A 23,098-nucleotide genomic window follows, 5' to 3' on the forward strand; every position below is an offset into this window, starting at 1 on the left:
CATTCCCCATACCATCTTTTATACGTGGGTCCCACTCTGGACTTCCAGTTTCTCGTGATCTCCCGCTTGGCCAGAATAAGCCCTAAATCTATAAATTTACTAGTTGTTGTTCCTAGGTGTTCCTAGGTGTGTGAGGGAACCAGTGAAGGACGCCCACCGCTTTAGTGAACTGGATATCCCTATCTGTCGCGCCGTTAAGGGCCCGCCCAACGTCCTGCCAATAGTCTCCCAGAGAGGGGCAATCCCATAGCATATGGCCCAAATCCGCCCCAATTGTGTTACATCTGGGGCAAGCAGCGTCGGCCACCCCAAAATACTGTTGGATTTTCCCGGGGGTGAGATATGCCCTGTGAATGACATAGAAGTGAATTAATTGAAACCTGGCATTTCTCGAGCTCTTCCGTGCCCGCCTTAGCAACTGGCCCCAGGTCGTGTCAGGTATCTCCACTTGAAGGTCCAGCTCCCACTTGGCCTTCAGGGCTGCCAAAGGCTGCAAGGCCTCCCGCTGCATCCTAGAGTACAAGCACGTGACAGCCTTAAAAGTTCCCGCCGCCATCATAGTGTACTGGCAGGCCATTGAGGTGCCCGGCTCCTGCAGCCCTTCCCCCCAGTGGGCTTGCATAGCACCCGTGACTGCTGCGTGCAGTAAGTAGCCTCGGAAGGTCAAATCGCTCCTGCAGGTCCTGGAACGGCAGCAACACCCCATCTTCGTAGAGATCTCCCAGCATTTGTATTCCCGCCTCCTCCCATCCTAGCAGGCGCGACCAGTCGCCTCCATGTGGAAGGGCGGTGACCATCCCCAGTGGAATTTCGGGGGCATACATAAGGCGGACACCCGCCCGCTTACGGGCCCGGTCCCAGCATAGCCGGAACGTCTGCTCCTCGACCGTCAGGTCTCCCACCCGGAGCTTCTGGTGCAGCGTAATGTACGCCAGAAGTCCATGGACCCCCGCAGGGCATTAATACAGCGAGTGATGTTGCCGTCCAGTAAGTCGGTCGGGGTATGATAAACATAGACCCCCAAATAGTGCAGACAACATGGCTCCCACCGGGGTTCCTGAGCAGTGAGTGGGCACGGTTCTCCCGGCCTCAGGGGGAACAGGCAGGATTTAGGCCAGTTGACCCTCAGGCCCGACAACCGGCCGAACTGCCCCAGTAGCTGCCGCGCCCCCTGGAGCTCGGGCCCGCATCGGCCAGAAACATCAGCAGGTCATCTGCATACAGGGAGATGAAGTGCGGCCTTCCCCTAAATGATAAACCTGCGTAGTGGCGGCCCAGTCTGGCCTCCGCAGCGAAGGGTTCCATCGCCAATGCGAATAGGAGCGGGGATAAGGAACAACCCTGTCTAGTGCCACGCCTGATCGGGTATTGTCTCGAGATCAGTGTGCCCACCCGAACCCTCGCTACCGCCTCGATGTACAGGACCTTGGTCCAGTTTATGTATCCGTCCCCCAGCCCGAAGCGGCGCATCACCTCATACAAGTATCCCCATTCAAGGCTGTCAAATGCCTTCTCAATATCAATGGAGAGGACAAATGGGGAGACGGTACCCGGCCAGTCCGCACCCATCAGTCTCGTAAGTCTGCGAATGTTATGAGTGGTGTTGCGTGTCGGTATGAAACCACACTGGTCACCGTGAACAAGGCTTGTCATGTGTACCAGCAGTCTGTTGGCCAGAATTTTACTGAGGATCTTGTAGTCCGTCGTCAACATAGACAACGGGCGGTACGAGGACAGAGCCGCACCCTCTCTGCCCGGTTTCAAGAGCGGGATCATGAGAGCCTCGCACATGGAGCCCGGGAGTCGACCCCTCGCCTGTGCCTCATTGTACACCTCGCGCAGCCGTGGGGCAAGGTATTCTAGGTATTTACTATAAAATTCGATCGGTAGCCCGTCAAGGCCCGGGGTCTTATTTCTGGCCATCTGTTTTACTGCACAACCTATTTCCCCAAGAGAGATGGGCCAACCCAGCTCTTCCGCCTCCGAGCCCTCTACTCGCGGTAACTGTAACCCGTCCAAGAACTCCTCAAGCTCCTCCGCCCCTCCCGTTCCACCACTCTCATAGAGCCCCTCATAATAAGCACGAAACTTATTCAGGATCCCGGGTTGAGTGTGGCAGGGCTCCTCCCCTGTCTCCTGGATCCCCATGATCGGCACTCCCCTCCGAACTGGGATAGCGAGCCAAGCCAGCATCGACCCCGCCTTATCACCTTCCGCATGCGCCCTCGTCATGTACGCCTTGTGATCGAAGCTACGCAGCCGCTCCAGCTCTACAGCCAGCCCCTCCCGTGCCCCGCTAAGCCCCTCCTGCAACTCAGGGTGATTCGGGCGCCTCTTCTCTAAGTCCCTCAGCCGTGCCTCAGCCTTATCTAAGTCATCCAACAGAGTTTTCCGAACACCAGCCGTGTGCCCAATACAATGTCCCCGCACCACCACCTTAAACGCATCCCATTCTACCGCCCTCGTGGAGGCCGAGCCACTGTTCTCCTCAAAGTACCTCTCAATGCGCTCACCCAGGGCCTCCCTGAACAACAAGTCATTTAGGGTGTCGGGCTGCAGGCGCCATGTTGGCACGCAGTTAACAGTCACCATCCAGTCCAGAGATATCAACAAGGGGTTGTGGTCCGATATTGTCCTGGCCAAGTATTCCGCCCCTCCCACCGCGGGGAGCACACACGCCGAACACAGAAACGCATCCAGCCTCACATGCAGGTCATGTAGGTGCGAGTGAAAGGAGTAGTCCCTAGTGGTGGGGTGCAACGCCCTCCATGCATCCGTGAGGGCCCAGCTCTCCTGCCATTCCAACCTACGCTTGGCGACCCTATGCACTGGGGACGCGCGCAGCGGGGGATGGGACCTATCCAGTAACACATCCTCAACCGAGTTGAAGTCCCCCCCCAAGAGGACCGGCCCTGCTAAATAACCCGCCAATTTGCCCGAGATGGTAGACAAGAAGGCGGGCAGGTCTACATTAGGAGCATACACATTACAGAGAGAAATCACCCTGCCTCTCAGCCTCCCCTCCACTGCCACATATCTGCCCTCCGGGTCCACCAATGACTTTGTGACCTGGAAGGGGACCCCCGCCCGTATCCAAATCAGTGTCCCCCTTGCAAAAGCTGAGAATGTTGTGTAAAATAGCTGCCCCCTCCAGCGCCTTGGCAGAGCAGCCCCTTCTTGTTTGTTAAGATGTGTCTCCTGTAGGAACGCTATATGAACCCCCCTACGCTTGAGGTACGCCTGAACTTTATGTCTGCGCGTCATGGACTGCATACCCCTCACATTCCAGGTCACACATTTCAACGCCCCGGTACTAGCCATCCCCCCCTACACAACCGGACCAGACAACAAAGAACAATGTCCTTACGAGTCCCGCGACCACGGGCCCACCCACCCACCCTCTCCAAACAGGAAACCGAACCCCTCCAACAACAACTACCCTCCGAGCAACCCCAACTGCTCGCAACTCCCACCCCCCCAGGACAGGCCCCCCCGCAACTGGAAGTACCCCCATCCAAACCAACACTCCCGACCACCCCTCAAGGAAAGGTGGTAATGATCGCAGTCCCCACTGCGGTGACCTTAGGGGCCAGTAAGGCGTGGCTCGATGCGATAGAACCTCAAAGCAAATCAGCCCCGCGCACTCCACCCCGCAATCCCCTCATTACAGCTCCCCAAAACCTCAAGTAATAGCGTTCCACTGCCACGGGCCCAGTGCCCCGGTGTCCAACCAACGAGTTCACTCCACCAGTTCAGTTCAACACGCCTCTAGTATCTCCTCCGAAGTCTGCGGTGTCACAATAGGGCCCCGGGCTCCACCAAATTCCGACTGTCCCGTCTCCGAGCCCGTGCCCGGGTCCTCTGATTCCGTGCCCTTCCCGGACTGACTTCGGGATAAGTCCACTACCGCCTGTAGCGCCGCCTGCCTCTCCGCCTCCGTCTGCGACACCGATGGTTTTCCGGTCCTCCTGCGGTTCCTCCTGACCTGTTGAGATTGACTGACCGGCTGCGCCACCTTAGCCTCCTCCTCCCTGGCCTTAGCACCGTCCGTTCCCGCTTTATAAGTGTCCCACCAGTCCCAAGCGTCCGCTGAGGTCGTGAAGAATAATGATTGCTCATCCACCACCACTCTCAGCTTGGCGGGGAACAACAGGGAGTACTTAATGCCTTCCTTGCGGAGCTCCCGCTTGAGGGACAGAAAGTTTGCCCGGAGCCGCTGCGTCTCAAATGTATAGTCCGGGAACATGGTGACTCTGTTGTTATCCACTTGAAAGGGTCCTGCTTCTCTCGCCCTCTGTAAAAGCCAGTCTCTGTCCCGGTAATGGAGCAACTTGAACACCACTGGGCGAGGAGGAAGGCCCAAGGCTGGCGGGCGCGCTGGAACTCTATGAGCCCGTTCCAGGGAGAAGAAGGGGGACAATCCTTCTGGTGCCACCTCCGTCCGCAGCCAGTTATCAAGATAGCCCACCATGTCGTCGCCTTCGATTTTTTCCGGCAGGCCCACTAGGCGTACGTTGTTGCGCCTGTTCCGGTTTTCCGCATCCTCGGCCCTCCGTTCCAGCACCTTCAAGCGGTCCATCACGTCCGTCATCTGGGCCTTCATCGTTGCTTGGCCCGGGGTTAATTCCTTAACCGTGATCTCCACGGACTTCACCCTGTCCTTAAGTTTATCATGGTCGGCCTTCAGGAGGCCCAAGCCCGTCGCCACCTGAGCTATATCCTGTTGTAGGGCGTCCTTTGTGGTGGCGATGGCCTCTAGGATACGATCTTGCATCCGCTGCAACGCCGCTTGGTCTCGCTCCGCTCCCTCCGCAGCTTCAGTATCGGTCGCGCCATCTCCCTTCCCCTTCGTCCTCCCCATCTGGGCTGGCCTGAGCGGTGGCCTCCGAGTGTGTTCCTGGTCGGTCCCCGAGCGTCGCCGGGTGTCGCCCTCCGGCAGGGACCCCGGATCCAAGGTTATCTCCAAGAAGCGGGAACTCTGAACGATCGTCCGCTCGGCTGGCGCCAGTCGCGCCAGGGGCCCGGAGCTGTCGTCGCTGGGTCACTGCCGCACTATCGTCGCCACTACCAGGGGGCGGTCCCCAGCCCCCGCCCGAGGGTGCGCCCACGGTCCACTCCGGCACCTAGGGAGAGGCGCGATACAACCGCCAGCACCTCTGATTTGCCAGGGAGCAGTCCTTAGTGGGTCTCCGGGCAGATGTCTCCGTCGTCTCCGAGTCCCACGCCACCGCCGCCATTTTAGGGTCTGCGACTTCTCGCCTGGGTCCAACTTTCAAAGTCGAAATACTGCTGTGGAATGGCTCGGCGTCGTCCTCCGTGGGCAACGGACCCTCCGCAGTACCTTCCAGTACCGGACGATATCGATTACATCGGGGTCCGATCAGATTTTCAGGATATTTTCCGGGATCGGGCACGGAGCTCCGAGCTCACGCTGCCTACCTCCTCGGCATCCAAGCCACTCCTCTAAACACTGTCTCTCATGTATGTCTTAATGTGATTTGTCTCTCTCACGGCTTCTCTTTACACACTCATTGCCATGATGTATTGTTGTAGGTGACGCCGGATATCCAAACATGCCGTGGCTCATGACTCCACTACGCAACCCCAGAACTGCTGCGGACCAGCGCTACAATAATGTACATAGCAGACCAGGCGTGTGATAGAGCGTACATTTGGTCTTCTGAAGAGTAGGTTCAGGTGTCTCAACAAGACAGGCGGATCCCTACCATACGCCCCGCTCAAGATGTGTAACATCTTCATTGTGTGCTGCATGTTGCACAACATGGCAGTGGAGAAGGACGTGCCACTCATCCTGGATCCTGATGATGAGGAACATCCACCCATTGAGGATGAAGGCCTTGGCCAGGATGCTAGCGATGAGGAGGATGATGATGATATCCGGAGTCAGCTCATACACAACTTCTTCTAATAACGGTGAGTACCTGTAAAATAGAGTTCATGCTACTACCATGGAGTGACATGTGTAGCATACTGTGTGTCCAGCAGACTGTCTACAATGTCACTTTGATGTTTGTGTCGCAGTGTCACACAAGTGCCGGTGTGATGCCACACACATGAGCACAATCAGTGAACTTTGAATGTACAAGTGTACTACATTGTTAGTGTTCAGTACATGACCATGTCAGAATTAATATATCCAGGACGTGACCCCTTGTGTGCCTGTCCTTTCCAGGTCGCCCTGCCTGTTGTCTGTTTGTGTCATCTTGGTCCTCCTGCAATTCCTCTTGATGATGGCAGCGTCGGATGAATCTGCGTGGAAATGTCATTTTTGGGTAAGGATTACAAACAGGCAGTTCACTGTTGTTATGGTTCATAAATGTGTGGAAACTGTTCATGCACATATTGTAGGCCCATAAATACATTGTCACGTTACCATGTATCAATTTCATGTTGCGCCACTCCCATGACAAGACACACCTTTCTTGACAGTCATCTGTAGTTCAGTATTGACTTTGGTGAATGCATCAATGTGTGGTAACATTGACCCTGACACATTGCGGATAACAGGGCTTGCCATTATTATTATTATTATTGCATTTATTGAGCGCACAGCTACCCGGAGGTTTCCCGGCGCTTGCCTTGGGAACCCGTCCTGGCTTTTTCCTGTGAGATAGCCCCTACAGGGCATCCCCAAGGTGAAAGCCAGGCATCCCGCCGCAGGGGGCCGTTGTGGAGATTAAGCAAGCTTAATGCCCAGAGTTGCAGAGTGAGAACCCATGATTAGAGCAGGCACCGAAGCGAGAATTATCGAGTCCCTGGACATTTGAACTCAAGACCCTGCCGCGTCGGGAATTGAACCCTGGTCCCGGGTCTGACCTCAGCTTCCGGGTCTGCCTGCTCTACACCGTGAGCCACACTTCTCCACATTGTGTGTGACATCACAAACACAGGCTCTCTGGAGAATTGCAGCATCACTGTGCGCAGCAGGATGTGTCCGAATCATCCACTCAACCTTGCGGGCCAGTACAGTTTGATTTCCAGTAAACAATGTTGTGTCGGTGTGGGCCAGTGTATGTCACACATGTTCTGTCAACTGTCCTGTGAGTCTGTTTGCATGGATGCATTGCCCCTAGTGGCAGTATGTCATGTCACTGTCATGTCGTTACCACAGTGCCGGTGGAGAACACTGCTTCGCTAGCCTTCAAGGTGAGTTGATGTTCACTTTCCATTCCCATGATGCCAGGTATGTTGCGCTGATGTCATCAGTACGTTAGGCTGTAGCAAATGTTAAATCTCTGTGGCACCAGTCGAGTGAGGTAATTCACAGGATTATCTTGTGCCGTGCAGCATCTCATGGTCACAGTAGGTTTATTTTTGTGGCTTTGTTCCTCATTACTCGGTGTTGAGTTGGTCACACCTGCTTGTCATGTTTAGCATAGTGGGGCACAGTTGCAAGAGCCAATGACTGGCTCCTGTCGGGCTTACTTGTGTTTAGGTCATTCCTTTCCTCACTTGAGGAGCTTCTAACGGCGCTTGCGGGTGATGTCTACTGTCGTGTCATAGCCCTTACAGATTCACAGGGCTACATACAGATTGTTGGCCTTGTGTCAGTAGCACCGCAATACATTACATTTTCTGAGATTAGGACCCTTAATCATACACTGTGAAAAATGTGATGGCTGCATGGATCTAATTGCATAGTAGCAGCCTTGTGAGCGTTACACTTGCTTAGTTCAGGTGAGAAACGGTACTACCTATTTATCTGTTGGTGTTGAAGCATCTGATCTAGTCTCATTGATAAATCTGTGATCACACATACGGTACAGTGCCAGTGGTTACACTTCACAGGTGTGACTGGTACAGTGTAGGTCCAAAGGTATTCTGTGATTCTGTGACAAACGTATTGAATTCCTCTGCATGATTAACTTTGTTTCAGATCTCCCTCCATGCAGTTCCCATCCTCTCCTTCCCTTGCCTGATCTCCCTTTTGTGTCTGTCATTTGTACTCAGACCAAGGGGCTATTTTGAGATGGAACCCTTTCAGCATCGCACAACTCTGATGATCAAATGTACGGCCAGTCCCTTGCAGTCGTGTGGAGAATATTTCAGCTGCATTACAGGTGACATCATTGCAAGACTGTTATTGTCTTCAGAGCAATGCCACTGGGCATGTACAATGGCTAATGCAGTATGGCCTCACAAACAACCTTATCCTATTGTGTAGTAAGTGTGTTTGAGACAGTACATTGTGCCTCATTGCTGTCAACGCACATCTCTTGCCAGTCTGCATGCATTCAATATGGCATTGTTTACGAAGGTTGTTCATATGTGATTACGTGTACAGTGACAACATGCATTCTGTTGGGAATGGCAAATGTACCATATATTGCCTGACGTACATTGTTGTGTATGTGTTGTTTAGCTTGCTACACACGACGTGCAGGCTACACCTGCTGAAGCTGTGTGTCCTGTGCCCCGCTTGTCCTTAGGCTGCCTAATCCTGTGCCCATGATCTTTGGAGACTGTTCAGACATTTAACTTGCGGTGAGCCATGGGTGACCAGACACTCCAGCCTTCACATACACATGTCACTTTGTACCCTGCTAGAATCCTTGGATTTGTGTGCTTGTTTAGCATTTTGCCACACCCATTCTGCCATCATGTGTTCACTCATGTGTTCACTCATTCGTGCTGCTGCATCCCCAGCCACAACGCAGCACTGAGTGGCCAGATCCTGCACCATACACACCTACAAGACACTCCTCCATCCATCTATTCTTAAAGCATGCCGCAGCTTGTCTGTGCCACTGTTGCACAACCTCCATGAGAAAGGCAGGTTCGTCCGACCGGTAACAAGCACACCGCAAGACTCTCACCTCTTTTTATGACTCATGTGACACAACAGACTCTTGCTCCAGCCACCCTCCACACAGTGAACACCAGACAATCAACCGCCTGGTATCACGCTACCACAAACACACCCATGACAGTTTCTCAGCCTGTGTGTTCAACTCATACTGGCAACACGATGCAGCCCCACCTAACAGTGCATCTACGTGCAACCAGGATGTGTGCCTCGTACAGCACACCCACAACTTCCAGCAGCACCACATTGTACTGTGTTACCTCGTCAACACAACTACACCACACATCGCCTTCATTACTGTAACGTAGTAGCACGCTACATCAGAACACCACTTCTACATAGCCATCACAGACGGATAGACCAAAACCCACAGGGACCACAGACCAAAACCAGGATTATGATTGGTCCAACTTAAGGAGGTACACCCTCAGAGTCACATACAACACCAAGGACACACTCTGCATTGTCAAACATCTGCACATCCGGGATCACACCAACTGCCTGTCCACCCTCATTGTAACTATCATCTACAGCTCTCCAATCCTACACACACAATTATGCTAAGCCATCTATCAAACAATCAATCAGTAAGCGCCCTACCTACCCGTGAGAGTCTCATTGCGCTGGTGGGGGGGCTGCTACTGATTGAAAATCCCAGTCTGGTGAAGTCTTCTGAAGGCCAGCAGGTCCTGGGTCAGTTGTAGCCTTGTGGGGAGTGCGTTCCAGGTCTTTGAGGCAAGGTAGGAGGAGGATCTGTCTCTGACAGTGGTTTTCTGGAAGTGAGGGAGTGTGGCAAGTGCGAGGTTTGCAGAGCGGAGGCTGCGGTGGCTGTGTAGAAGCTGAGTCAGTTGTAAAGGTATGCTGGTCTGGCTTGGTTAGGAGCTTTGTGTGCGTGGATGATGAGTCTTGGGGTGATCCTGTTGTTGACAGGGTGCCAGTGCAGGCCTCCCAGGTGTGGTGTGATGTGGCCGTGTTGGGGAAATAGACGATCATACGTTTTGGATGCGTTGCAGCCGTCTCATGTGTTTGGTTGGTGTAGCTGCATAGGGGGCATTCCCGTAATCCAGTGAGCTCGTGTAGAGGGCCCACATGACTGTTTCTCAAGTGTTTGAGGTGATCCATTTCAAGATCGTTCTGAGCATGCAGAGGGTGTTGAGGCAGGAAGATGAGATGGAGTTGTCCTGCATGTTGATGATGATGGAGGATTTGAGGATGAAAGACTCTTTACGTTTTCACCATATTCTAAACGATACAGAAGTGTTTATCCAAACTTTATCCTGCACCCCGAAGGTGATCGTAAATCCTTAAGCATAACTTTAGTTTACCCAATGCATTTCGGACCCTCCATTCGGTCATTCGTCAGGGGTTAATGTATCTACAATATACAAAAACATGGTTCAGACTCTTTTTCAATCCCCCTCTTTCAGTTTAAAAGCGCACCCCCGCCCTTATGCCACATATCACAATCAACGTCTTCCCGCAATAAAAACATCCCTTTTTACCCCACTCATTGTCTTTTAGTGCTTTCATAGCTATTCTTCTGCGTTACCCTCCTGCATGACATATCTCCTCTCCCCCATAATCCCTTTCTAAGTACCCTCCCCAAACTTTCAACTCCATACCTTTTAACTCACTCATGCTTGCCTCGATCCCATCATCTCACACAGAGATTGACAACAGCTTCCGGTTACTCGACCCTGCCTTCTGACCTCCTCTTTCTAGTTCAAAAAACTATCTCCTCCCCTCTTCCACACCTGTGTTCCATCTACCCCTCCCCCATACATCATACTCCTAGACTTGAACTCTGCAAGTACCTTCAAAACCCACAATGCACTAAAACTCTTTATTCAATTCAAAGACTCCAGTTTTCCATTTGTATTATTGCCACGCCCACCCTTTGATGTCAAACCTGACGTGGATTGTTCTATGTATCGTTTTTAAAAAACATGCCAGGCGTATCTGCTCTATTAAACTCATGTCCAATTCTAAACAGCAGAAAGTTCTTCAACACTCGTTTAAAAAGTTTGTCATCTCCAATGTTCAATATTCGTGATGAAATATTATGCTCAGTTGTTGTTTGGTGAAATCTATCCTGTGGCGGATTGTCTCTTATGCCATTTTTGAGTTTTATTCCATGTTATTTAATCTCCTCTGGTGGGTGCTCCGTGACCGGTAGGCCGTATAAGTAAACTGCACTGTGAGAGTGGCACAGTGCACACCTTTTTCATACTTTTCTTCTTGAAATGATGGTGAGGATATGTTGTAGTGTAACATGGGTGAGTGGTGCCAGGTGGATATTGATCAACGTCGGGCAGAGGGATGATCCCTGTGGGATGCTGCAGAGGTCTCAGTGGTCTTGGAATGGAAGTGTGGGAGGCAGACGCTCTGGACCCTGCAGGAGAGAAAGAATGTGGCCCAGGCCAGGGCTATCTCTAGGGTTCTGGTGTCATGGATGCATGCTGTTATGGTGTCTTGGCAGACCGTGTGGAAGGCTGGTGAGAGGTCCAGAAGGATGAGGGCGGATGTCTCTCCTTTGTCCATGAGGATGCTGGTGTCGTTGTAGGCGGTGATGAGGGCGGTGTCCTTGCTGTGGCAGCAGCGGAATCCAGACTGGGATGGTCCCATGATGTTGTGGTCTTCGAGGTAATGGGTCAGCAGTCTGTTGATGATCTTCAATGTGACCTTTTCTGTGAGGGGGAGGAGGGCCACAAGTTCTTGAGGTATTTGTGGTTCGCATTTTGCATATTCACTGATACGTTGAGCTCAGCATTCTCCCGGCTCCCACTGATGGTAGCTGTCTGGAAGGTGATGTGGATTGTTTTTGGGAGAAGAGGTGCGCTGGCTTAGCTGGATTTTTTTTAAATGTTGAGTAGCCTTGTGTCAGATGAGGATCCGGAGTGGATGGAGTCCATGGTCCTGATGGTGTCTTCATTGCTGACGTAGTACCGGGCGGTCAGCTTATTTTTGTGGATGTTGGACTAAGGGGGGTGTACTTGTTTGGGGGGGTAGCAGAGTGGAAGCTGTTGTGGATGTGGATGATCTTACAGGGTCAGAAGGTGGACAGTGAGTCAGACAGGTCTTGTGATGGTGCTATGTCATTTGTGTTGTAGGTGGGAGTTGTGAGTTCAATCACGATATTGAAGTCCTGTTTGCTATTATGTGAGTTTCTGTCTAGGCTGTCCTGTTGGCGGTCCGGATGAGTTGGTGGTGTCTGCATGTGGCGCTCTTGTGTGCAGTGTAGCTGTATGGAGTTTGGTTGTGGAGCCAGATCCACTACAGCTTCAACAGGTGCACTTGTAGGTCCTGAGGTCTTTGGTGAACCATGCGGCTATCTTGTTGTTGTGATATGTGGTGGAGGCCTTGAGTGTGGCAAGGATGTCGACGCAGTTGTTGATCCACTGTTTGAGGTTGATGGCAGCAGAGTCGAAGTAGATGTGGTTGCGGGGTGGTCCCAGGGCAAGGGTGGCGGTCACTTAGTCCATGGTGGCCTTGCACCAACAGCGAGGTGGCATGTACTGTGTGCAGGGTGGTGTGGTGGGTTTACCGAAGATGAAGTGGAGGCATCTGTGGTCTGTCCAGTGGTGTAAGGTGGTGTGGTTGAAGGAGACGTGTTGAGTTGCAAAGAGCATGGGGTCCTGTGTGTGTCCAGCGGTGTGGGTGGGTGTTGTCATGAGTAGTTTTACTCGGAGGTTGACGAGGTTGTCAATCATGGCAGTGGAGCTTGCGTTGTTGTTGTTCTCAAGCTGGAAGTTCATGTCCCCAAGGAGTATGGAATCCGTGTAGCCAAGGCCGTGCGTGCTGATGAGGTCAGGGATGGAGCTGATGGATCGTGGCGTGGTCCAGGTGGTCTGTCGATGTGTGTTCCTCTGAGGATGTTGTTGGGGTCAGTGTGTATCTGTAAGTGCATGTGCTAGGCAGTGTGGAGTGTGTCGTTGGTGTTGGTAGTGACTCTGGCAGTGTTCATGTGGATGATGGCGAATCCCCCTCCCACTCTGTTGGTGCGTTGTCTGCGGGAGATCTTATGGTCTTCTGGGATGGCTATGGCGATAACTGTTGACAAGGTGGTGTCCAGCCTGGTCGGCGTCAACGACACCAGCCAGCACAACTACAGCAAGAACCTCTGCACAGGTATGAGTACCAGGCTCCTGGAGTACTTGTGCAACTCCAGGGTGCATGCACACACCTCATCCTTAACATCCCCTGCTACTGCCACATGACCATCCACCTGAGATACCTACAATAGTCCCACAGTCAACTGCAGGTTCTCCTTCATAATCCAAAGCCACACTCAGTAGGCACTCCACAGGCCCAGGCCAATACACTAATATGTACGTCTACCATCCAACACCCTGTTGCCCGGAGTCCGTCCTGCCACCCTTGGCCTAGACACCATTCATGACATCCACAGTACAACTGCATGCGGCTGATAGTTCTCATACCTCTCTACACAGATCCTGGTACTCCCTCCGTGGACACCTACATATTACCCATGATCTGTACACCTCCAAGTGACTCTTCAGTACCGGTCTGTAATTGTAGTATTGCAAGCCAACCCCCCCTCTGCATTTTGTAACCATCACAGATGTGTATTGCTATCCATGTATCTAGTTGTTGGAATATTGTGACCCAAGTGTTCATGTACACTTGATTGAGGGGTGTGCGTGTCATATTTACTGGTGCCGCAGGCAGTTACAGTCCGTTTTCTGGGTGGGGGTTCGTGTACACTTGATTGAGGGGTGTGTGGTTCGTACTTACTGGTGTGGCGGGCTGTTACGGTCTGTTTTCCGGGTGGGGGTTTGTGTATGCTTGATTGAGGTGTGTGCGTGTCGTATTTACTGGTGCGGCTGGCTATTACGGTCCGTTTTCCGGGGGGGGGGGGCAGGTTTGTGTGCGCTTGATTGAGGGGTGTGTGTGTCGTATTTACTGGTGCGGCTGGCTGTTACGGTCCGTTTTCCGGGTGGGGGTTCGTGTACGCTTGATTGAGCGGTGTGCGTGTCGTATTTACTGGTGCGGCTGGCTGTTACGGTCCGTTTTCCGGGGGGGGGGTTCGTGAATGCTTGATTTAGGGGTGTGCGTGTCGTAATTACTGGTGCGGCTGGCTGTTACGGTCCGTTTTCCGGGTGGGGGTTCGTGTACGCTTGATTGAGGAGTGTGCGTGTCGTATATACTGGTGCCGCTGGCTGTTACGGTCCGTTTTCTGGGGGAGGGGGGTTCGTGTACGCTTGATTGAGGAATGTGCGTGTTGTGTTTACTGGTGTGGCTGGCTGTTACGGTCGGTTTTCCGGGTGGGTGTTCGTGTACGCTTGGTTGAGGGGTGTGCGTGTCGTATTTACTGTTGCGGCTGGCTGTTAAGGTCCATTTTCCGGGTGGGGGGGTTCGTGTACGCTTGATTTAGGGGTGTGCGGGTCGTATTTACTGGTGCGGCTGGCTGTTACGGTCCGTTTTCCAGGAGGGGTTTTTGCACGCTTGATTGAGGAGTGTGCGGGTCGTATTTACTGGTGCGGCTAGCTGTTACGGTACGTTTTCCGGGTGGGGGTTCATGTCCGATTGATTGAGGGGTGTGCGTGTCGTATTTACTGGTGCGGCTGGCTGTTACGGTCCATTTTACGGGGGGGGGGTTCGTGTACGCTTGATTTAGGTGTGTGCCTGTCGTATTTACTGGTGCGGCTGGCTGTTACGGTCCGTTTTCCGGGTGGGGGGTTGTGTACGCTTGATTGAGGGGTGTGCTTGTCGTATTTACTGGTGCGGCTGGCTGTTAGGGTCCGTTTTCCGGGGGGGGGGGTTCGTGTACGCTTGATTGAGGGGTGTGCGGGTCGTATTTACTGGTGCGGCTGGCTGTTACGGTCCGTTTTCCGGTTGGGGGTTCGTGCACACTTGATTGAAGGGTGTGCGGGTCTTATTTACTGGTGCGGCTGGCTGTTACAGTCCGTTTTCAGGGGGGACGTTTGTGCACGCTTGATTGAGGGGTGTGGGTGTCATATTTACTGGTACGGCTAGCTGTTACGTTACGTTTTCCCGGGGGGGGGTTCGTGTACACTTGATTGAGGGGTGTGCGTGTCGTATTTACTGGTGCGGCTGGCTGTTACGGTTCGTTTTCCGGGGTGTGGTTCGTGTACGCTTGATTGAGGGGTGTGCGTGTCGTATTTACTGGTGAGGCTGGCTGTTATGGTCCATTTTCCAGGGGGGGTTCGTGTACGCTTGATTTAAGGGTGTGCGTGTCGTATTTACTGGTGCCGCTGGCTGTTACAGTCTGTTTTCCGGGTGCGGGTTCGTGTACGCTTGATTGAGGGGTGTGCGTGTCGTATTTACTGGTGCGGCTGGCTGTTAGGGTCCGTTTTCCGGGTGGGTATTCGTGTATGCTTGATTGAGGGGTGTGCGGGTCGTATTTACTGGTGCGGCTGGCTGTTATGGTCCATTTTCCAGGGGGGGTTCGTGTACGCTTGATTTAAGGGTGTGCGTGTCGTATTTACTGGTGCCGCTGGCTGTTACAGTCTGTTTTCCGGGTGCGGGTTCGTGTACGCTTGATTGAGGGGTGTGCGGGTCGTATTTACTGGTGCGGCTGGCTGTTACGGTCTGTTTTCCGGGTGGGGGTTTGTGCACGCTTGATTGAGCCATGTGAGGGTCATATTTACTGGTGCGGCTGGCTGTTACGGTCCATTTTCAGGGTGGGGTTTTGTGCACGCTTGATTGAGGGGTGTGCGTGTCGTATTTACTGGTGCGGCTGGCTGTTACATTACGTTTTCCCAGGGGGGTGGTTCATGTACACTTGATTGAGGGGTGTGCGTGTCGTATTTACTGGTGCGGCTGACTGTTACAGTCCGTTTTCCAGGGGGCGTTTGTGTACACTTGATTGAGGGGTGTGTGTGTCGTATTTACTGGTGCGGCTGGCTGTTATAGTCTGTTTTCCAGGGGGGGTTGGTGTATGCTTGATTGAGGGGTGTGCGAGTCGTATTTACTGGTGTGGCTGGCTGTTAGGGCCCGTTTTCCGGGGGAGGGGGGGGGGGGGTTCGTGTACGCTTGATTGAGGGGTGTGCGGGTCGTATTTACTGGTGCGGCTGGCTGTTATGGTCCGTTTTCCGGGTAGGTGTTCGTGCACGCTTGATTGAAGGGTGTGCGGGTCGTATTTACTGGTGCGGCAGGCTGTTACGGTCCATTTTCAGGGTGGGGGTTTGTGCACGCTTGATTGAGGGGTGTGCGTGTTGTATTTACTGGTGCGGCTGGCTGTTACGTTCTGTTTTCCCGGGGGGGGGTTGTGTACACTTGATTGAGGGGTGTGTGTGTCGTATTTACTGGTGCGGCTGTCTATTACGGTCCATTTTCCGGGTGGGGGTTCGTGCACGCTTGATTGAGCGGTGTGAGAGTCGTATTTACTGGTGCGGCTGTCTGTTACGGTCCATTTTCAGGGTGGGGTTTTGTGCACGCTTGATTGAGGGGTGTGCGTGTCATATTTACTGGTGCTGCTGGCTGTTACATTACGTTTTCCAAGGGGGGGGGGGGGGTTCGTGTACGCTTGATTGAGGGGTGTGCGGGTCATATTTACTGGTGCGGCTGGCTGTTATGGTTCGTTTTCCTGGTAGGTGTTCGTGCACGCTTGATTGAAGGGTGTGCGGGTCGTATTTACTGGTGCGGCTGGCTGTTACGGTCTGTTTTCCGGGTGGGGGTTCGTGCACGCTTGATTGAGCGGTGTGAGGGTCGTATTTACTGGTGCGGCTGGCTGTTACGGTCCATTTTCAGGGTGGGGTTTTGTGCACGCTTGATTGAGGGGTGTGCGTGTCGTATTTACTGGTGCGGCTGGCTGTTACATTATGTTTTCCCAGGGGGGTGGTTCATGTACACTTGATTGAGGGGTGTGCGTGTCGTATTTACTGGTGCGGCTGACTGTTACAGTCCGTTTTCCAGGGGGCGTTTGTGTACACTTGATTGAGGGGTGTGTGTGTCGTATTTACTGGTGCGGCTGGCTGTTACGTTCTGTTTTCCCGGGGGGGGGGTTGTGTACACTTGATTGAGGGGTGTGTGTGTCGTATTTACTGGTGCGGCTGTCTATTACGGTCCATTTTCCGGGTGGGGGTTCGTGCACGCTTGATTGAGCTGTGTGAGAGTCGTATTTACTGGTGCGGCTGTCTGTTACGGTCCATTTTCAGGGTGGGGTTTTGTGCACGCTTGATTGAGGGGTGTGCGTGTCATATTTACTGGTGCTGCTGGCTGTTACATTACGTTTTCCAAGGGGGGTGGTTCATGTACACTTGATTGAGGGGTGTGCGTGTCGTATTTACTGGTGCGGCTGACTGTTACAGTCCGTTTTCCAGGGGGCGTTTGTGTACACTTGATTAAGGGGTGTGTGTGTCGTATTTACTGGTGCGGCTGGCTGTTATAGTCCGTTTTCCGGGGGGGTTCGTGTACGCTTGATTGAGGGGTGTGCGAGTCGTATTTACTGGTGTGGCTGGCTGTTGCGGTCCGTTTTACGGGTGGGAGTTCATGTACGCTTGATTGAGGGGTGTGCGTGTCGTATTTACTGGTGCGGCTGGCTGTTAGGGCCCGTTTTCCGGGGGGGGGGGGTTCATGTACGCTTGATTGAGGGGTGTGCGGGTCATATTTACTGGTGCGGCTGGCTGTTATGGTTCGTTTTCCTGGTAGGTGTTCGTGCACGCTTGATTGAAGGGTGTGCGGGTCGTATTTACTGGTGCGGCAGGCTGTTACGGTCTATTTTCAGGGTGGGGGTTTGTGCACGCTTGATTGAGGGGTGTGCGTGTCGTATTTACTGGTGCGGCTGGCTGTTACGTTCTGTTTTCCCGGGGGGGGGGTTGTGTACACTTGATTGAGGGGTGTGTGTGTCGTATTTACTGGTGCGGCTGGCTATTACGGTCCGTTTTCCGGGGGGGGGCAGGTTTGTGTGCGCTTGATTGAGGGGTGTGTGTGTCGTATTTACTGGTGCGGCTGGCTGTTACGGTCCGTTTTCCGGGTGGGGGTTCGTGTACGCTTGATTGAGCGGTGTGCATGTCGTATTTACTGGTGCGGCTGGCTGTTACGGTCCGTTTTCCGGGGGGGGTTCGTGTATGCTTGATTTAGGGGTGTGCGTGTCGTAATTACTGGTGCGGCTGGCTGTTACGGTCCGTTTTCCGGGGGGGGGGGTCGTGTACGCTTGATTGAGGAATGTGCGTGTTGTGTTTACTGGTGCGGCTGGCTGTTACGGTCTGTTTTCCGGGTGGGTGTTCCTGTACGCTTGGTTGAGGGGTGTGCGTGTCGTATTTACTGTTGCGGCTGGCTGTAAGGTCCATTTTCCGGGTGGGGGGGTTCGTGTACGCTTGATTGAGGGGTGTGCGGGTCGTGTTTACTGGTGCGGCTGGCTGTTACGGTCCGTTTTCCAGGAGGGGTTTTTGCACGCTTGATTGAGGAGTGTGCGGGTCGTATTTACTGGTGCGGCTGGCTGTTACGGTACGTTTTCCGGGTGGGGGTTCGTGTACGATTGATTGAGGGGTGTGCGTGTCGTATTTACTGGTGCGGCTGGCTGTTACGGTCCGTTTTCCGGGGGGGTTTGTGTACGCTTGATTGAGGGGTGTGTGTGTCGTATTTACTGGTGCGGCTGTCTATTACGGTCCATTTTCCGGGTGGGGGTTCGTGCACGCTTGATTGAGCGGTGTGAGAGTCGTATTTACTGGTGCGGCTGGCTGTTACGGTCCATTTTCAGGGTGGGGTTTTGTGCACGCTTGATTGAGGGGTGTGCGTGTCGTATTTACTGGTGCTGCTGGCTGTTACATTACGTTTTCCAAGGGGGGTGGTTCATGTACACTTGATTGAGGGGTGTGCGTGTTGTATTTACTGGTGCGGCTGACTGTTACAGTCCGTTTTCCAGGGGGCGTTTGTGTACACTTGATTGAGGGGTGTGTGTGTCGTATTTACTGGTGCGGCTGGCTGTTATAGTCCGTTTTCTGGGGGGGTTCGTGTACGCTTGATTGAGGGGTGTGCGAGTCGTATTTACTGGTGTGGCTGGCTGTTGCGGTCCATTTTCCGGGTGGGAGTTCGTGTACGCTTGATTGAGGGGTGTGCGTGTCGTATTTACTGGTGCGGCTGGCTGTTAGGGCCCGTTTTCCAGGGGGGGGGTTCGTGTACGCTTGATTAAGGGGTGTGCGGGTCATATTTACTGGTGCGGCTGGCTGTTATGGTTCGTTTTCCTGGTAGGTGTTCGTGCACGCTTGATTGAAGGGTGTGCGGGTCGTATTTACTGGTGCGGCTGGCTGTTACGGTCTGTTTTCCGGGTGGGGGTTCGTGCACGCTTGATTGAGCGGTGTGAGGGTCGTATTTACTGGTGCGGCTGGCTGTTACGGTCCATTTTCAGGGTGGGGTTTTGTGCACGCTTGATTGAGGGGTGTGCGTGTCGTATTTACTGGTGCGGCTGGCTGTTACATTACGTTTTCCCAGGGGGGTGGTTCATGTACACTTGATTGAGGGGTGTGCGTGTCGTATTTACTGGTGCGGCTGGCTGTTATAGTCTGTTTTCCGGGGGGGGTTGGTGTACGCTTGATTGAGGGGTGTGCGAGTCGTATTTACTGGTGTGGCTGGCTGTTGCGGTCCGTTTTCTGGGTGGGAGTTCGTGTACGCTTGATTGAGGGGTGTGCGTGTCGTATTTACTGGTGCGGCTGGCTGTTAGGGCCCGTTTTCCGGGGGGGGTTCGTGTACGCTTGATTGAGGGGTGTGCGGGTCGTATTTACTGGTGCGGCTGGCTGTTATGGTCCGTTTTCCGGGTAGGTGTTCGTGCACGCTTGATTGAAGGGTGTGCGGGTCGTATTTACTGGTGCGGCAGGCTGTTACGGTCCATTTTCAGGGTGGGGGTTTGTGCACGCTTGATTGAGGGGTGTGCGTGTCGTATTTACTGGTGCGGCTGGCTGTTACGTTCTGTTTTCCCGGGGGGGGGGGTTGTGTACACTTGATTGAGGGGTGTGTGTGTCGTATTTACTGGTGCGGCTGTCTATTACGGTCCATTTTCCGGGTGGGGGTTCGTGCACGCTTGATTGAGCGGTGTGAGAGTCGTATTTACTGGTGCGGCTGGCTGTTACGGTCCATTTTCAGGGTGGGGTTTTGTGCACGCTTGATTGAGGGGGGTGCGTGTCGTATTTACTGGTGCTGCTGGCTGTTACATTACGTTTTCCAAGGGGGGTGGTTCATGTACACTTGATTGAGGGGTGTGCGTGTCGTATTTACTGGTGCGGCTGACTGTTACAGTCCGTTTTCCAGGGGGCGTTTGTGTACACTTGATTGAGGGGTGTGTGTGTCGTATTTACTGGTGCGGCTGGCTGTTATAGTCCGTTTTCCGGGGGGGTTCGTGTACGCTTGATTGAGGGGTGTGCGAGTCGTATTTACTGGTGTGGCTGGCTGTTGCGGTCCGTTTCCCGGGTGGGAGTTCGTGTACGCTTGATTGAGGGGTGTGCGTGTCGTATTTACTGGTGCGGCTGGCTGTTAGGGCCCGTTTTCCAGGGGGGGGGGTTCGTGTACGCTTGATTGAGGGGTGTGCGGGTCATATTTACTGGTGCGGCTGGCTGTTATGGTTCGTTTTCCTGGTAGGTGTTTGTGCACGCTTGATTGAAGGGTGTGCGGGTCGTATTTACTGGTGCGGCAGGCTGTTACGGTCTATTTTCAGGGTGGGGGTTTGTGCACGCTTGATTGAGGGGTGTGCGTGTCGTATTTACTGGTGCGGCTGGCTGTTACGTTCTGTTTTCCCGGGGGGGGGGGTTGTGTACACTTGATTGAGGGGTGTGTGTGTCGTATTTACTGGTGCGGCTGTCTATTACGGTCCATTTTCCGGGGGGGGTTCGTGTACGCTTGATTGAGGGGTGTGCATGTCATATTTACTGGTGTGGCTGGCTGTTACGGTCCGTTTTCCGGGGTGTGGTTCGTGTACGCTTGATTGAGGGGTGTGTGTGTCGTATTTACTGGTGGGGCTGGCAGTTACGGTCCGTTTTCCGGGGGGGTTCGTGTACGCTTGATTTAGGGGTGTGCGTGTCGTATTTACTGGTGTGACTGGCTGTTACGGTCCGTTTTCTGGGTGGTGGTTCATGTACACTTGATTGAGGGGTGTGCGTGTCGTATTTACTGGTGCGGCTGGCTGTTAGGGTCAGTTTTCTGGGGGGTGTTCATGTACGCTTGATTGAGGGGTATGCGGGTCGTATTTACTGGTGCGGCTGGCTGTTACGGTCCGTTTTCAGGGTGGGGTTTTGTGCACGCTTGATTCAGGGGTGTGGGTGTCGTATTTACTGATGCGGCTGTCTGTAACATTACGTTTTCCCAGGGGGTTGGTTCGTGTACACTTGATTGAGGGGTGTGCGTGTCGTATTTACTGGTGCGGCTGACTGTTACGGTCCGTTTTCCGGGGGGGTGGGTTCGTGTACGCTTGATTGAGGGGTGTGCGTGTCATATTTACTGGTGCGGCTGGCTGTTACAATCCGTTTTCCGGGGGGGGGGTTCGTGTACGCTTGATTAAGGGGTGTGCGTGTCGTATTTACTGGTGCGGCTGGCTGTTACGGTCCGTTTTCCGGGGTGTGGTTCATGTACGCTTGATTGAGGGGTGTGCGTGTCGTATTTACTGGTGGGGCTGGCTGTTACGGTCCATTTTCCGGGGTGGGGGGGTTCGTGTACGCTTGATTTAGGGATGTGCGTGTCGTATTTACTGGTGCGACTGGCTGTTACGGTATGTTTTCCAGGGGTGGGGGTTCGTGTACGCTTGATTGAGTGGTGTGCGGGTCGTATTTACTGGTGCGGCTGGCTGGTACGGTCCATTTTCCGGGTGGGGGGGTTCGTGTACGCTTCATTTAGAGATGTGCGTGTCATATTTACTGGTGCGGCTGGCTGTTACGGTCCGTTTTCCGGGTGGGGGTTCGTGCACGCTTGATTGAGCGGTGTGCGGGTCGTATTTACTGGTGCGGCTGGCTGTTACGGTCCGTTTTCAGGGTGGGGTTTTGTGCACGCTTGATTGAGGGGTTTGCCTGTCGTATTTACTGGTGTGGCTGACTGTTACGGTCTGTTTTCCGAGGGGGACAGGTTCGTGTACACTTGTTTGAGGGGTGTGCGTGTCGTATTTACTGGTGTGGCTGGCTGTTACGGTCCGTTTTCTGGGGGGGCGTTCGTGTACGCTTGATTGAGGGGTGTGCGTGTTGTATTTACTGGTGCGGCTGGCTGTTACAGTCCGTTTTCCGGGGTGTGATTCGTGTACGCTTGATTGAGGGGTGTGCGTGTAGTATTTAATGGTGCGGCTGGCTGTTACGGTCCGTTTTCCGGGGGGGGGGCTCTTGTACGCTTGATTGAGGGGAGTGCGTGTCGTGTATGTTGCTGCGGCTCGCTTATACGCGATGATTTCCGTACGAATCATGATTCATGCGCGACTACGTTTTCCCGTACAAATCGCATACTTGTTCCCTGGTCAGGATCGTACTTGTTAGTTTCGGACGGCATGTTTACAAATCGTACGGTTTGGGTTACGATGCCAGTTCGTACGGGTCTTCCATTATGGTTCGTACGGTTCGCTGATATTCGGACATATTTTCGGGATACGGTTCGTACTACGCAATTCGGACGGTCTTTTTTAATTCGTACGGAGATGGCTATGAATACGAATCGTACGACGGTTTTTTCGCCAGAATCGGAATCGGGCCCTTTGTGTTTTTTATTTCTGTAGCGGGTTGTGGGTTGATAGGGGAATAGGATTAGAAGTGATGCAATTTTCATTTATTAAGATTTATTTAATTGAGATTTTATGTTAATTGTGTTTTTATTTTTGGGGGTAAATTGTAGGTGTTGGTTATGGGGTTTATCGGATTAAAGGGTGGGTAATAATTTATTTGTAATTAATTAATAATTTGTTGTTAATTAAAATTAATTAATTGATAATTAATTATTGTATTTGTGTATTTATTTTTAGGTACGGATTGTGGGGGTTTATAGTGGTAAAGGGTGGGAAGTCATTTATTTTAAATTAATTAATAATGAATTGTTAATTAATATTAATTCATTGATTAATTAAAAAATTAAAAGTGGAAATTGTGGAATTAATTTTAGTTGCGAGTTGTGGGGTTTTTAGGGGTACATGGTGGGAAGTAATTTATTTTTAATTAATTAAAAATTTGTTGAAAATTAATATTAAATAATTGATAATTAATTTGATTAATTGTCTATTTATGTTTTTTGTGTTTGGGTTTAGGGTTTGTAAGGGTGAAGGGTGGGAGGGGAAATTAAGTTTACGTACATTAAAAATAGTTGTTAAATACTATTAGTTATTTATTTGAT

This window comes from Lissotriton vulgaris, chromosome 2_1 (genome assembly GCF_964263255.1).
Source record: "Lissotriton vulgaris chromosome 2_1, aLisVul1.2, whole genome shotgun sequence".
Taxonomy (NCBI): Eukaryota; Metazoa; Chordata; class Amphibia; order Caudata; family Salamandridae; genus Lissotriton; species Lissotriton vulgaris.